Source organism: Saccopteryx bilineata, chromosome 1, assembly GCF_036850765.1.
Source record: "Saccopteryx bilineata isolate mSacBil1 chromosome 1, mSacBil1_pri_phased_curated, whole genome shotgun sequence".
Classification (NCBI taxonomy): Eukaryota; Metazoa; Chordata; class Mammalia; order Chiroptera; family Emballonuridae; genus Saccopteryx; species Saccopteryx bilineata.
This window is the reverse complement of record NC_089490.1, coordinates 301,896,227-301,912,768: the sequence shown is the minus strand read 5'-3', so window position 1 is coordinate 301,912,768 and position 16,542 is coordinate 301,896,227. Positions and strand designations below refer to the sequence as shown.

General features: G+C 48.2%; 1 protein-coding gene and 1 long non-coding RNA gene across 3 annotated transcripts in view; one reads left to right on the top strand and one right to left on the bottom strand.

Moving 5' to 3' along the window:
* ZBTB16 (zinc finger and BTB domain containing 16) overlaps nucleotides 1-16,542 on the bottom strand; it is a 187,269-nt gene that overhangs the window by 67,271 nt on the left and 103,456 nt on the right. The gene's annotated exons all lie outside the window — the stretch shown is intronic.
* Nucleotides 29-2,479, top strand: LOC136320453 (uncharacterized). The gene is made up of 3 exons (XR_010728342.1): nucleotides 29-238; nucleotides 1,556-1,771; nucleotides 1,852-2,479. It is a non-coding gene; the product is annotated as an uncharacterized lncRNA (long non-coding RNA).

Below are 16,542 nucleotides of genomic sequence, written 5' to 3'. Positions count from 1 at the left end.
CCTGGAGAAGGCCCATCTGCAGGGGGTAGCTGGCCTGGAGAGGTGGGCTGCACTCCCCAAGACCTCGTACACACGGTACTCAGCTGTTCCGGCAGACGAATGGCTCACTACTAGAGGGGGCAAGTGGACAACCGGCTCCGGAGAGTTCTGCTGCCCGGGGTACCCAGGTGTTCCTGAAGCCCACAAGAGACATGGACTCAGCGCCCTGCCTGTCTGTGCCTGAGCTGTGTGGCCTTGGGTGAGTCACTTCACCTCTCCTGTACAAATGACACATTTTAAATCAGACAGTTCTAAAAGTGAGAAAAAAGATGGATGGTGTGGTGTGAGAAGCAGCTGGGAGCAGGTGACAGAGACAGAGACAGAGGCGGATTAAGGTCGGCTGAGGCGCCGGGCACAGAAGAAAATATTGGGCCCTTAAAAAGGAGACAGACAGCCTGACCAGGCAGTGGTGCAGTGGCTAGAGCGTCGGACTGGGATGTGGAGGACCCAGGTTGGAGACTCCGAGGTCGCCAGCTTGAGCGCGGGCTCATTTAGTTTGAGCAAAGCTCACCAGCTTGGACCCAAGGTCGCTGGCTTGAGTAAGGGGTTACTCAGTCTGCTGAAGGCCCGCGGTCAAGGCACATATGAGAAAGCAATCAATGAACAACTAAGGTATTGCAACAAAAAACTAATGATTGATGCTTCTCATCTCTCCCTGTTCCTGTCTGTCTGTCCCTACCTATCCCTCTCTCTGACTCTGTCTCTGTAAAAAGAGAGAGAGAGAGAGAGAGAGAAAGGGAAAATAAAAATACATGTTAACCATATTTTTAAATAAATAAAAAATATGTACTATTCATGTTAAAATGAATAGCATACATGAAACCAAACTTGGTGTCATTAGAAAAAGTGTAAAGTTGGGGTTTTGTAGGGCCCTTCCGAAGTTGGGGCCCAGGGCGCGTGCCCGGTGCACCCACTGTTAAATCCGCCTCTAGAGACAGCAGAACGTGGCTGTAAGGGAGCTCAAAGACTCACCACTCCCGGTGATGGGAAGGTGCTCGCCAGACCACATGGCAAGGGGCTCTGGCTCCAACCAGGGGATTACTTCCTGGGTGAGGGGGGTGGCAAGGAACGCCTTACTCTATCGGGTAGGCAAAGTGGAACAGTGCATCCAGACACTGAGAATGGTTAGCCAGTCAGGCTGAGCCAATGAGCCCGAGTCTGGGGCTGACCCCAGAGTTCCAGGGGATACTGAAGCACTCAGGTTTCCACAGCTTGTTTTGTTTAAAAGGGGTAAGCACAGCAGTCTTGGCACTTGTAAGGAGATGAGGTTCAAAGGCCAGAAAAACCCCAGTGGGGATTCCTGCCATGATTTAATGGGATATCTCCTCAACCCTTGGACACCAACAGACATCTTCCTCCCTGGTCCCCACTTGGGGACTCTCAAGTGAGAAGGACAGAATAGAAAGAGGGGCTTCTGTCAGCATGCAGCAGCCTCCATGCTCGGTCTGTGACCCGAGCCTTCGGCCTCCTCCACTCAACCTCAATTACCTGCTCCTTCAGAGTTCTTTTGTTGCAGACCTGCACCTGGAATCCGGTGTGGGGGACCCTCCCGCCACACCTTCCCAGGACAGGATTCACAAATGCTGCCTGACCCACGGAGGAAAGAAAAGCCAGGCTGCTCCAGGGGAGATGGCCAGAATCGAAGCCCTGCCCACCCATAAATATCAAGCTGATGTCTGCTACTACCTGGTCCCCTTGCGTCCCTCAATGCCCTCGCTGATTAAATTTTCAGGTGAGGTATTTTCAGGGGGAAGAGGCCAGCCTTCCTCAGCCCTCTTTGAATTCTGGTCCTCTCTCCCTTTCTCCTTGCAGGAACCCCCGCCTCCATTGCCCACTGACTAAGGAGTATGCCCCGTCTTCTCACAATGCTGGGATCTCTCTGGGATCCCTGTACTGACAAGTCCCTCAACCCCTCTCTGCTCAGAATCTCCTGTTCTCTCCCTATCCTAGCCTCTCTCTCAATTCCACTTCCAACTGTGTGTGAGCACGTGTGTGTACTTTGTTTTTAAGTTAAATTACCATGGGTAGTCAAATTTCTTCTTCTTATTCTTTTTTTGGTTTTTTAAAAATTTTATAATTTGGACCTGGCTGGTTGGCTCAGTGGTAGAGTGTTGGCTCAGAGTGTGGATGTCCCAGGTTTGATTCCCAGTCAGGGCACACAGGAGAAGCTACCATCTGCTTCTCCACCCCTCTTCCTCTCATCTCTCTCTCTCTCTCTCTCTCTCTCTCTCTCTCTCTCTCTCTCTCCATCTTCTGCAGCCATGGCTCAGTTGGAGTGAGTTGGCCCCGGGTACTGAGGACAGCTCCATAGCCTCCACCTCAGGTGCTAAGAAGAGCTCGGTTGCTTAGTAATGGAGCAATGACCCAGATGGGTGTCAGAGCATCACCCTCTAGTGGGCTTGCCGGGTAGAACCTGGTCAGGGTGCATGTGGAAGTCTGTCTTGGCCTCTCCTCTCATGAAGTAAAAAAATAAATTTTAAAAAATTTAAAAATTATTTTTCAATTAAGTCAATGTAATACAATACAATTTTATGTTCATTTGGGGATAGAGCATATTGGTTAGACATTTATATAATTTACACAAGAACTTCCAAATCTAGTACCCGTGTCATATTTCAACAAGTGACAAGAAACAAAATGTTCCAGAGGACTTCAAATGCTGTCACACATGGGCTCACCACCGCACTCCCCAGGAAACCACAAACAGGGTTCTGCACACAGCTGGCTATTCCTCTGGCTGTGAGCTATATGGACCCTGTGGACAGGAGCTTCTCTTATTCTGATAGCTCTGCCAGAAAACCACCCAAGAGCCCTCCCAGACATCCAGGCCGACTGCTGGGAAGAAGCAGCATTCCGTCAGCAGGGAAACCTCACAGTCAAGCCGATCCCTGGCTTTGATGTCAACAGAGCTGAGATTTCAGCTCAGGCACCCACCAGCTACATCAAGAGCATTAGCAACCTCACCTCTCTGAACCTGGGGTTCCTGGCCTGCTAAAGAGGTACTGACACATTTCTCCTATCCTCGACAAGGAAGACTTAGAAGTTGCACAACTCCAGAGACCACCTACTCACTCAGAAATGAGGCCACAAGGTTGCTAGGAGGTATACAGGAAGCTGCCTAACAATGGTAACTAGCACTTGGCAACTGCATCCTAACTCCTCTCTTCCCAGGGTCCTAGGGGTCCTGCAGTGGCTGCCCTACAACAAAGAACAATAACATTGCTGCTGCTGCAGTTATGGTAATAAGAATAATAACATATATGGAACATTTACTATGAAATGAGAACAGCACTACATTCCATGCTACATGCCATTTAGTTCTCCCATTAATTCTTAGTAGCCTGGTGTTACAGAAGTGAAAATTAATGTTTGAAAAGCTTAATTCACTTGTCTAAGTTCTCTTAGCTAGTATGTGTCAACAGTAAAGAAACTAACTGAAACAGGGTAGCAGCATGGGAAGTCCACCGAACTAGAAGGGCCTTTAATGATGTGAACGGTTGAAGACCATTCATATGAAGGGAAGTAGAAAAAGTTCCCAGATGCAGGTGCCCGGGCCCTCTGTTATTCTCCATACTCTGGCTAACTCTGTGGAGGTAGGGGATGCATTCCTACATGCTCTGAGGCTACCCTCCTTAGTTCATACAGTCTTTTCTGAGCATTCCACTATTAAAAACAACTCTTGGTCCAGGAATGTACTGCCACTGCCTATCAGAGAGAGTCTGAACTGCGAGCCAGAAGCACAAGGGTCTACATGTGGCTCTGCTGTGGATGTTGGCATATTCTAGAATCTTGATTTACTTGGCCTCCATTTATCCATCTGTAAACTAGCCATAATTTTTCTGGCCCCTTCCTATCACCTAAAGCTGTTATGGACAGGAATAAGCTCCAGTACATGAAAATGTGTAGAGCTTTACAGAAGAAAAGGTACAACCGATCTTTACAACTGACTTTTATCACTCTCAACAATGGCTAAATCATCCAGAGGATCAATAAGGAAACAGCAGATTTGAACAACACTACAGATCAAATGAACCTAACAGACATATACAGAACATTCTATCCAACAACAGCATAATACAGAACATTTTCTTGGATAGACCATATGTTAGGCCACAAAATAAGTCTTAGCAGATTCAGGAAGACTGAAATCATACCAAGTATCCTCTCTACCATGATGGCACGAAACTAGAAATTAATAACAAGAGAAAAACCGGAAAATTCAAGAACACATGGAAATTAAACAACACTCTGTGAACAGCTAATGAATCAAAGAATAAAGTTAAAGGGGAAATAAAAAAGTTTGTTGAAACAAACAAAAATGGGAATGCAACATTCCAGAAGTTATGGGGTACAGCAAAAGCACTTCTAAGAGAAAAACTCATAGCAATAAATGCCTACATTAATAAGCAAGAGCCCTGGCCAGTTGGCTCAGTGGTAGAGCATAGGCCCAGAGTGTGGATGTCCCGGGTTCAATTCCCAGCCAGGGCACAAACGGGAAGTGCCCATCTGCTTCTCCGCCCTTACCCCTCCTTCTTCCTCTCTCTCTCTCTCTTCCCCTCCCACAGCCAAGGCTCCATTGGAGCAAAGTTGGTCCAGGTGCTGAGGATGGCTCCATGGCCTCTGCCTAGGCAATGGAGCAATGTCCCAGATGGGCAGAGCATCGCCCCCCTAGTAGGCATGCTGAGTGGATCCCAGGAGGGTGCATGCAGGAGTCTGTTTCTCTGCCTCCTCGCTTCTCACTTCAGAAAAATACAAAAAAAAAAAAAAAAAAGTAGCAAGAAAGATTCCAAATTAATAACCAAACTCTGTGCCTTAAGGAACCAGAAAATATGAAAAAATATATTAAATATTAGAGCAGAAATAAATATAGAGTAGAAAAGACTAACCAAACTAAGAGTTAGTTCTTTGAAAACATAAACAAAATTGAAAAACCCTTGGCTATGCTAACCAAGGAAAAAGGAAAGAGGACCCAAACCAACAAAATTATAAATGCAAAAGGAGACATGACAACTGACACCACAGAAATACAAAGGGTCCTAAAAGATTATTATAGACAACTATATGCCAACCAACTGGATGATCTAGAAGAAATGAAAAATTCTTAGAAACATACAACCTACCAAGAAAGAAACAGAAAACCTGAACAGACCAACTATTGGTAAGAAGATTGAATAAAAAATCAAAAACTTCCCATGAAGAAACAGGAGAGACATCATACCCCCAAAACAGAATGGAACTCATCAATGGAATGGAACTGAGAGCCCAGAAATAAACCCAAGCACATATGGTCAACTGGGATTTGACAAGGGAACCAGGAATGGAGAAAAGACAGGCTCCTTAACACATGGTGCTGAGATCACTGGATATCCACATGCAAAAGAATGGAACTAGACCCCTAACTTACGCCACTCACAAAAATTAACTCAAAATGGATTAAAGACAAATATAAGTCCAGAAACCACAAAACTCCTGAAAGAAAACAGCAATAAAAAGCTCCTTAACATGAGCCTTGGAAATAATTTTTTGATTTGATATCTTTTTTTTTTTTTTTTTTTTGTATTTTTCCGAAGCTGGAAACGGGGAGGCAGACAGATTCCTGCATGTGCCCGACTGGGATCCACCCGGCATGCCCACCAGGGGGCAATGCTCTGCCCATCTGGGGGCATCGCTCTGCCACAATCAGAGCCATTCTAGCGCCTGAGGCAGAGGCCACAGAGCCATCCTCAGCACCCGGGCAAACTTTGCTCCAGTGGAGCCTTGGCTGCAGGAGGGGAAGAGAGAGAGTCAGAGAGGAAGGAGAGGGGGAGGGGTGGAGAAGCAGATGGGTGCTTCTCCTGTGTGCCCTGGCCGGGGATCGAACCCGGGACTCCTGCACGCCAGGCCAACGCTCTAACACTGAGCCAACCGGCCAGGGCTTGATTTGATATCTTAAGAAGAGCTCGGTTGCTGAGCAACGGAGCAGTGCCCCAGATGGTCAAAGTATCGCCCCCTAATAGGCTTGCTGGGTGAATCCTGATTAAGGTATATATAGGAGTCTGTCTCTGCCTCCCCTCCTCTCACTGAATAAAAATAAAAAGAGAGAGAGAAAGAAAGAAAAGATAAAGAGAGAGAGAGAAAAAAAGAGAAAAGAAACCTACAGAATGAAAAAAAAATTACAAACAGTGTATCTTATAACGGATTAATATCCAAAATATATAAAGAACTCATACAAATCAATAGCAAAAAAACAAACAAAATAAAAACCTAAAAAACACCCTATTTGAAAATGGCAAAAGACCTCAATAGACATTTTTCCAAAGAAAATATATGAAACGTCAACAGGCACATGAAAAGATGTTCAGCATCACCAGTTATCAGGGAAATGCAAATTAAAACCACAATGAGGTATTACCTCATGCTTGCCAGAATGGCCATCACCAAAGAGGAGGTAAAAATGCTGGCGAGGGTATGGAGAAAAGGGAGCCTCCCTGTGCACCGTTGGTAAATTGGTGCAGCCACCATGGAAAACAGTATGGAGATTCCTCAAAAAATTAAAAAATAAAACTACCACGTGATCCAGCTCTCCTTTGGCAAGATAGCCACAAAGAACGAAACCATGAACTCAAAAAGATCCCTGCATGCTCACATTCACGGCAGCATTATTTACAACAGCCCAGATATGGACACACCCTAAATGATATCAATGAATGAGTGGATAAAGAGGTTGTGATATATATACATAGACAGACATACACACACAATGGAATACTATTCAACCACAAAAGAAGAAAACTCTACCATTCCTGACAACATGAATAGAACCTGAAGGCATAGAGCTAAGTGAAATAAGTCAGACAGAGAAAGATGTGGCATCGTGTCACCGACATGTGGAATCTAAAACACAAACACACTCATTAAAAAAGAGACCAGACCTGTGGTTAACAGGCAGAAGGTGGGAGAATGGGGAACTGGATAAAGGTGGTCCAAAGGTACACATTTGCAGTTATAAGATAAAGAAGTACTCAGGATATCATGTGCAATGTGATGACTCTAGTTAACACTGCTGTGTGATATATGGGAGTACTGTTAAAAGAGTAGACACTAAGAGTTCTCATCTCAAGGAAAAATTTTTTTTCTTCTTCCTTTTCCTCATATTGTAACTATATGAAATGGCGGATGTCACCTGGATCTATTGTGAAAATCATCCCACAACATATATAAATCAAACCACCATCCTGCATGCCTTAAAATTATACAGTGACATAAGTCAATTATTTCTCAATAAAACCAGAAAAATGCATTTCTAAAGCAAAATATAGTGAATTCTTTTTGCACATACATGCATGTACACATGCAAAGACTGACAACAAGACCCCAATTAAGACTACCCTTCCATGGCTGACTCTCTCCCTGAGCATTCTCCTTTTGACTTCTAAACGAGCAAGATATTCTATTATAAAAAAAAAAACAAAACCAGTCAATTGTATTCACCTAAAGTAGAAAAAAAATGGACTCTCACATTGATGAATGACAGCAAACTACAAAGACTGAAACGCACACAGTTCTTGGTTGACCTCCAGTTAACCAGAAAGTCCCTTTATTTTATTCTCCTTGACTATCTTGGTTAATCAAAGATTTACAAAGCAGATGCTCACTCTTGGCTCTGAGAGTCTCTTCCCTGCCCCACCTCTCCCTGCATGTGTCTCTTATAACTTGCCTTCGCTCACTGCCCAAACTGAACTCCTTCCTCCAAGAACAGCGAGTAACTACAATTAGTTTAGGGCTGAGTATGTAAACTGTTAGCTGATGTGTCCATCCTAGGCTCCTGCATTGTCAGTTACTTTACGGTCATTAATACACGCGCACACGCGTGCGTGTGCACACACACACATCCTGGGGTTTCTTCAATCTAAGACAGAAGCAACCGATCCATGGCTCCCACTGACACTACTCTGGATGGCAGCTGTGAACAAGACCCTCACCAGTTCGCCAGCATAACCGCCTACCCACCAGCCCATCTCAGACCTGGACGGTGCCACCCTCCCTCCCCTTCCTCAGTGGCACCTCGAGGCCGGCCTCTCCAGGCCCACTGAAGCTTTCTGAAGACAGAGCATGTCTATTTTTAGCCTTCCTCAGCCCAATAGGACTCCCCACACCCATTCAGCTTAATCACTTTATTGAGGACGAGAAGCAGGTTCTGCAGCCTGGGTGCTTCTGATGTTAGGAAGTAGTAAAATGTTCAAACTGGTTAAAAATGACACTCATTGGCTTGCCTTTGGTGTTTCTGAAACCTTAATTGTGGCTCAGGCTGTGGATCTAAAGAACCTCGCAGGTTCCAGAGACTTTCTTTCTTCCCCCCTGCACCATAATTGAAGTGTTACATTACAACTACACCACTGACATTTTCAGCCTCAACATTCATAAGCCTTAAGACTCCCCACACTTTTCAAAAACAGAAATATGGCCTGTCGTGCTTAATGCCCAAACCTTAGCATGAACCACCCTCTCCTCCCGAACACAAAACAAAAGCAAAACGCTGATCTTTCTTTCTGGCTGACCTCAAGCAAAAGGCCAGGTTGGGGTAACTCAGCCCATGCTAAACATTATTAAAGTGCATCTGACAACTAAAATGACACTGAATCGCTGCTCAGAAACAGGAAGGCTTGTTTGGGATAATTACAGGACCTGAGAATTTGGTGCGTGCGGCAAATAGACCGCTGGCGGGTCCTCTGCACGCACCTTGGAGATCACGGCTTCCGGAGCTCTCAGGTGAGCGCCTGCAAATGCACAGTCTGCGCACGGACTCCGGGCAGAGAGTGGCTGCCTGGAGGAGAAAGGGAAGCCGCTTTGCCTCGAGGTTAAGACCAAGGGCTTTGGAGGCAGGCAGCCCAACTCTGCCTCTGACTTGCTGGGTGATCTCAGGCAAATAAACTCAGTTTCCTCATCTGTCAAATGGATATAATAACACCCACATAATAGAGGTCCTTTTTAAACTTTGTTTTTGATTTTTATTTATTGATTTTTGGAGAGGGGGGAGATAGAGAGAGAAAGAGAAGGAGAGTGAGAAAGAGAGGGGAGAAGCAGGAAGCATCTACTTATAGTAGTTGCTTCCTATATGTGCCCTGACTGGGCAAGCCCAGGGATTTGAACCGTGGACCTCAGCGTTCCAGGTCGACGCTTTATCCACTGTGCCACCACAGGTCAGGCACCTCATGGATGTCTCGTGGGCATCAAATGAGACCATGGAATAAAGCGTCAGGCACCTGTCGGCCCCCAGTAAACATGAGCTGCCACTCTAACTGTTGTCTTTGGTCTTCTTTGCTGCACAGGCCTTCTAAGGCAAAGTGATTGGTCTCCGTCTCTTCAGTCTTGCACAACACAAGAAAGGAATCTGTGGCCAGAAGGGCTAACCACAGCCAGCTGTGTGCAGTGTTGGGGTGCCCTTGGACATGGGGAGGGGGACCTTATGGATTCAGAGTGGTCGATGGCAGCTATCCCAAAACAGAAGCTTTGAGGGTATGGCGTCTCGAGCCCCTTCCAGCTCCGTGGGCTGCAGCCGGGTCCCAGGCCTGCACACTCACCTGAGTGAAGCCCTTCCACACACCCGCCAGCTCCCCTGCTCCCTCTCCTCCTGGCTTGGTGGAGGAGCTCGAAGCACCTCCATAAACTTCTTGCTCCGCGGAAGGCAGGGGTAGGATGCCTCATTAATATTCCTCGCTAATTTTATAATTTAGCCAAACACCACATTCCTGCCTCCATGCAGCCAGAACTCTGTGACGAACGTTTGAAGTTGTGAGATGGAGAGGGACCAGGCCAAAGACTGAAGGCAGAGTTTTGAAAATTAAAACGGGAGGTGAGGAGATAAGAAAATAAAGGGACAGATTTAAAAAGAAAAAAAAAAAAAAACAGCTCTGCGTCGGTGCAGAGCAGAATTCTGGGCTGTGTAGGGCTGAAGCGTGAGGGGAGAAAGCTATGCAGGGCATGTGGTGTCAGAAAGATGGAGTGCTCCCTGACAGTGACTCTTCCTGTCACCCAGGGGGCCAGGGGCTATATCTGGAAGCACAGTTACAAGCTGTCCTCTGAGGGGCATGATTCAATGCTGATGGGCAGTGGACCAGAGGCCAGGCAGGGCCACCCAGAGGACACACTGGCTTGGCAAGGCCAGTGGGTCCTGGCAGAGAAGGCTGAGAAGCCCTGCCCATTTAGCCAGGACATGTGGATGGCAGGGTCAGGCTCCTGCCTCCTTATGATACATTTCTGGCTGGGGCGGGGTGTTGGGGGAGGGTGGCATGTCTAACAGTCTCATGGTGAGAATCGTCTTGCACAGGAAAGAATGCAGGACTTGCTACCCATTTATGTAGGCGTACACCTCACCCACCCAGGACAGACAGAGACCAGTGGAGACAGAGGGGATGATATGGCCTTGTTACCTGCGGTCAGGCCTTGCTCTCGGCACACTGGTCAATAATGATGACACTGGCCTATGAGTCTCCTTGCCCCCTGGCTTCCAAAGTGTGCACCTGTCCCTCTCCATCCTATACTCCAGAGCATCTGACTCTGGACTTGAAACCTCTATCAATACAATAGTGGCCTGGCACGGTTCTCCCAGATGGGCTGGGTTGCTCCCAGCAGGTCCCAGCAGAAGGACCAGGAGATCAGAGCCGTTCAGCAGAAATCCCTGACGGACAGCAGCCTCTGGAAAGATCTGGTCTCTGGGCCTTTGTCTGTCCTGGGCTTATATTAATGAGACAACTGAGGGAGACTCCAGAAAATCAAGATTTGCAAGGAATTCTCTCTGAACCCGGAGTTTACCTTGTTACTACAAACGACGGTGCCCTTGCATAATTACTCCAACAAAATGTTCACTGCAGCCGCCAATGAGCTCCCGGTGCTCAATTAGCTCGTAATAGTCAGTGAGAGCAGAGGAGTCTTCATCCAACTACCCCAGAAGACTTCTACTCCAACTACCTAATGAAAAGGCAAGGGAAAGAATCCTTATAAAAGCAGGGGAAGAAGGAGGCGGGAGCCTCTAGGAGGCGGTTAACTCTAGGGGAAAAGCATAGGAGATGTCACTGTCAGCTTGAATTCTGGGGAGTCCACGAAAGGAGCCCCTAACTACAGGGGCACCCACCCCTCTCTCCCTGGCTCCCACCAATGGGGAAGAGTTCCTTCCCAAAAGTTGGACACGGGCTTCATTCGTGTGGTCCAAGAACACGTGGGCCCTGGGTGTGTCAGCCTGACAGAGTCCTCCCTCGTCTGCCATTTCCCTCCAGGACAGCCACGGCTCGGTGCCCAGCCTCACCAAGGCACTTCCTGCTAGGGCCTAGAGTCTAGGCTGTGTGTGTTCAACCTGGGCTTCAGGGTGGCCCTGGCACTCATGGCATTTCTCAACGTTCATCAAGTCATAGATGAGAAAGGCATGGTACTCTGAAGCCACATCCAATTTAAACCCCACTTTAAACTGTGTGTGTTTGTGGATAGATACCCCACAATGAAGGGACCAGCTGAAGTGCCCACTGTTAATTTTTAATGTAGTGTTTCTCAACCTGCAGGCCAAGGAGGGTCATAACATCCTTAGAGCTTTGAGGGTTCTCAAGTATGAGAAACTGGGCTCTAACTGGAAGGCAGAGGAGGAGGAGGGGAGAGATGCCTGCCCGGCTGACTAGCTCACAGAAGTTCTTGCTTCCCCTCATCTGGAAAAGCAGGTTCCTTTCCCACCTAAGCTCCATCTGGACATTCCAGCAGGAAAGAACCCATCAGAATCCCACATAGCTCCTCCTAATCCTCATCGCACCACCCTTGGGAGTTTCTCCCTCCTGTGAACCCTGCTGCCCTCACTCTTTCCCTCTGTGAGCGTGGTGAGCACACCCAGCCTTGCCCGACACTTCCCCATTCTGAGGGTTCGCACCTTCCCCTCAGCCGACCACAGCTCCTGGCAGGTAGGGACCCTGGCTGGCTGCAGTCCCTCTGTCTGTCCTGCTTGGCTCTGCTTGACCTGGCTCTCAGTTCATAATGGCTCCCTGATTAATTCATTTGTGGACAATTTTCCCCCAAGAGAGCCACATGGAGCAATCCAGAATAGTCATCGAGGTTTCTCTGCTGCCCAGCCTCCACCAGCTGGTTCCCATTTAGTTGACATCTCGGTCCTCGGAGAAGGCTCCAGCATCCCCATCACGTGCCTGGGGGAGATGTGGTTGTTGGAGAACAGACGCTATGAGCCTTGTGCCAAGTGGTCCAGCTTCACTAGACAGCATCCATAAGGCCAAAAAGGCAGCAGTCTTCCTGACACGACACACTCCCAGACACTGGTAGACGTAGGAGCTGGTGACCATCCAGGTGGCCCCAGCTCCCACCGTTCTGGGATGCAGCAGCATTGGTCTGGTGCCCCTTTCACTCCTGACTCAGCGTCACAGACACCCTCACCCCCAGGAGCAGAGGGCCCACCAGCTGAGTCATCACGCAGGAGGGGCCACAGGCTGCAATTTGTCCTTGCCCCTCCTCTTAGCTCGGGACCACAGTGGGAGCAGGAGTGGGAAATGACAATGACAGAGTCAAGCTCTTGCCAGGCTGGGAGGAACCAATACCCACAGAGCCTCGAGCAATGCTCCCAGAATCATCCTACCCCCACCCCAGCCTACAAGGCAACGAGGGGAAGCAATACCACAACGTAAGCTACAAGTGAACACATGTGACTCTGGCAGAGCGGGAAGAGGCTAATAAGCTATACATCTGCTCCTGGTGGCCCAGGTGCAAGGCTCTGAGCAGTATCCAATTACCGTGCTGCCCCACCCCACCCCCAGTCCTGAGACATCAGTTACTCTCCACACAGTTACTCTGCACACATTCAGGCCAGGTGCAGCAGTATGGTGTACTGGAAAAGTGTGTGTGTGGAGAGGGGTGGGCAGAGAGCGCTGGCTACAGCCTGGAAGAGTTATTTCCACTCGTTAAGCCTAGTGACCTCACCTACAAAACGGTGTTAACACATCTTCTTCTAAGGTCAACACTAAGATTAAGCTAGTTCAGACATGCAGCATGCCCAGCGCCATGCCTGGAACACAGTAGGCAGCCAAAACATTCAAGTGTACGTCCCTCCTCCATTTTCCCTGTTGTCCATCCTGAGCTGTTCGCTTATTCCACAAGTATTTACTGAGAGCCTGCTAGGCACTGGGCTGTGGGGACACGACGGAGCCCGCTACCGGTAAGGCCCTGCCTCTGATCCCTGTCTTCTTACCCAGACTGCTGATGCCCAGGCTGGAAGGGGAGCGCTTCGGGGCTACTCCTTACAGTCGAGCTATAACCACCTTTCAGGTTACTCTGCTAAGGTAGGATGATAGATGTGGAAAATAAATCACACATTCTGAAGAAGCTTAGACCTCGTAGATGAAAGAGGACAAGCCGATACATAGCTATGACACAAAGAAGGTGACAGGTGCCACAAGAGTGGGTCGATTAATGGCCGTGAGCGATCGGGTGGGGGTGGGCTCGTCTTCTGCCCAGACAGACGCATCCTGTGGCCGAGCCAGCTGACTGTACAAGGAGGAGAGAGAGGGGAGCGCTCCCGGCTGGCACCCGTCCTGGCACAGGAAACAGGCAGGATCTATTTAGAATGATGAGAGGGAGATGTAAGAACCTTTCCTGGCAACTCCCCAAACTCGTGCTTCTTCGGGCCGACAGGGTAGCTGGACAGAACAATCCCTTCAGAGTCCTACAGCTCTGATGATAAAGGAAGGGTCCACACTGGGGGGGCAGGTGGGTGGGGGCGGGGGAACAGGAAAAAATGGGAAACACCCCCCAAATATGAATCAGGGTAACAAGCAAGGGTAAATGTATGCATAGTAGTTGCTTTCTTACTACCTAATTAATTCAGTAATTTCAAAAACAATTTTATTTCATTTATGTCCCATTTACCACATCAAAAGTAAAAAAAAAAAAAAAGAGAAGAAGAAGAAAAAGTCCTATGGATGCTAAAATAATACCTCAAGGTATCTATTTATGTATAATCAGTTTAAAAAGAAGAAGGTGGGGGTGGAAAGGAAACAGCCCTGGTTTCTATATAGTCTCTCCTGGGCAGACCACCAACCCTCGGAGAGAGAGGGAGAGAGAGAGCGCAGCCAAGCCCTCTCTGAGAGCCTTCCTGGCTGCTGGAAACCGAGCTTGTCAAAAAAAAAAAAAAAAACACAACAAAAAAAAACAAATCCATAATGGCCTGAGGCTCCTCTCCAATCTATTTTCTGCTCAGCTGGTTTTAAATGAAGTTATTATGAGTCATTAAAACACCCGCAAGCCAGTGGAAGTCAGCCAATTACAATTTTAAATTTAGCCTGTTCTCTGCCCCATTCTCTTGCTTTCTTCCTTTGCCCACAGAATGCTGCTGCTGCTATTTCTTCCCTCCCTCCCTTTATACCCAAAGTGGAAGAGACAGTTATGAAAACGCAAAGTATTGCACTGAGCATGGAATCATTCATATGAAACTCAAATCATTAAATTAAAGAACCCACAAAATTTCAGCCCCCCTTCTGACGCCAACCCATGGCCCACCTCAGCACACCAGGTCCTCCGGACTCGGACCGAGAGGTCACAGGGCTATTTTTAAAATGAAAAAGGTTCTTCAGGATGGGGTCCTGTTGCAAACACTCCCATCTATCACACAGAATCAACATGATCATGGTTGAATTTTAGAAGGGGAACTGCACCACCACCAACGTCCAAGAATTAATAACAAACAATGAACTTGAAAAGCAAAGGTAACATAGGGCTTTGCAATCAAGCATGAATGTCGGTGGAAATCACTAGATATGATGAGCTAGCTCATTTAGTTTAAGTCTGCAAGGTAATGGTCTGTGCGGGGGCCATTACAGCAAATAACAATTTTGAGTATTTCCTGTATACGCTTCTCCACAATCTCCTTTTTTCTCGTGCGTGCATGTACCAACACACGCATGCACACACATACACAGCGGCCCTCATTTCTAGGAATCTAAACTGCAGCTTCTCCACACCTTCCAGGGAATAAGTAGTGTCCTTCCCTAAGCAGTGTCCAATCCTGCTTCCTCCTCTGACCCTAATTAATGGATAAGTCCGAGTTTGGAAGCTCTGCAGAACAGAACCTTAGACATCAACCACACTTCCCATCACCTCCAGGTACCCTCGCTGTCATGGCTCCTCTCCATGTCTCTCTCTCTCACACACTGATACTTCCCTGTCCCCTTCCCAAGAGGAGACCAGTGCTCTGCCCCCAGGAGACACAACTTTACTGCCCCGGGGAAACAGGAGAAAAAAGCCACAGACCAGGCACATGGAGCACTAGGAGAGGGGTGATGGCAAGTCATTTCATTTAGTACTCTAAATGAAAGGTCAGGACTCTGAAGGTCAGTGTGGAGGCCCAGGTGCTACCTTGTGTATCCATCCAACTACCGGCTCTGGGTGAGATGCGACTTTGGGCCTATCCATACAGACCGGCTTTGTTGAGGACAGTGTATGAGACACAGGAGGCTTCCGGGTCCACTGTGACCAGCAGCCGTCTACCACAGGGGGGATCTTGTCTGGTGGCATGCAGACCTGAGGCCTGTGAACACGGCTGCCCCACACCTGAGGGCCCCTGAAACTGAGCAGGTATCACCATCCCATCCTTACTCTTGATTCTCCCCACTCAGTTACCCCAACTGTGGGGCCCTTTGCTCCTCGTGGTGGTTCACAAAGGCCTGTTCTCCCTGAAGGTGACACAGGTGAAGCTCCAGGTCCATTCCCTACACTAGTGCATTCCCTGGGAGGGGCTCTAACACTTTATATTCGCAATCCTTTCCTGAGAGGGGGCACCCGAAGTTTTGTAGGTCTCAGACACTACCAAATTCTGCTGAGCCCCAGAAGCACAAACACTTTAATAAAAGGGTATTCATTTACTCAACAGAAACTTATCAGAGAGCCTTCTGTGTGCCAGGTCATGGAATGTGGAAGCGAATAGACCCCATGGTGCCCAGCAGGCTCGGCGCTCAGGGGCCTGGGTGCACCTCGCAACCACAGGGCCAGCAAGATGTGCTCTTTAATAGCAGAGTCCAGTAAGGACCTTGTAAACCTTAATCCTGCTCATCTACCTGCCCATACTCAGCTCAACTTAAGGCAATGGAGGACCTGGAAAAAACAGGGGCCAAGCCAAAGAAGCTCCACTCTGGTCCCCAAGAGGCAAGGGGCTGGAGCACGCAGGCTGCAGGTGCTGGGAGTGCTCTCGGGGCATTTGCTCAAAGGTCCTTCCCAGGCCACGGTGACATTTTGTTTCCCATCCAAGTCCTCACTGCACTCCGAGGGGTGAGAGAGGGTGAGAAGACCAACCGTGACAAATGGGGACAAAGATAGATGAAGACCTAAGAAGAAACCACATAGGGGCATAAGAAGAGGCTGAGGCCAAAACAGACACAAGGACAGGGACAAAGCGGTGGTGTGAGACCAAAGGAGAGAAGAGCACAGCTGAAGCATGAGCACCTGCCACCACAGAGAGCCCAGAGGGGAGCGCTGAGAAGAGCGGCCCAC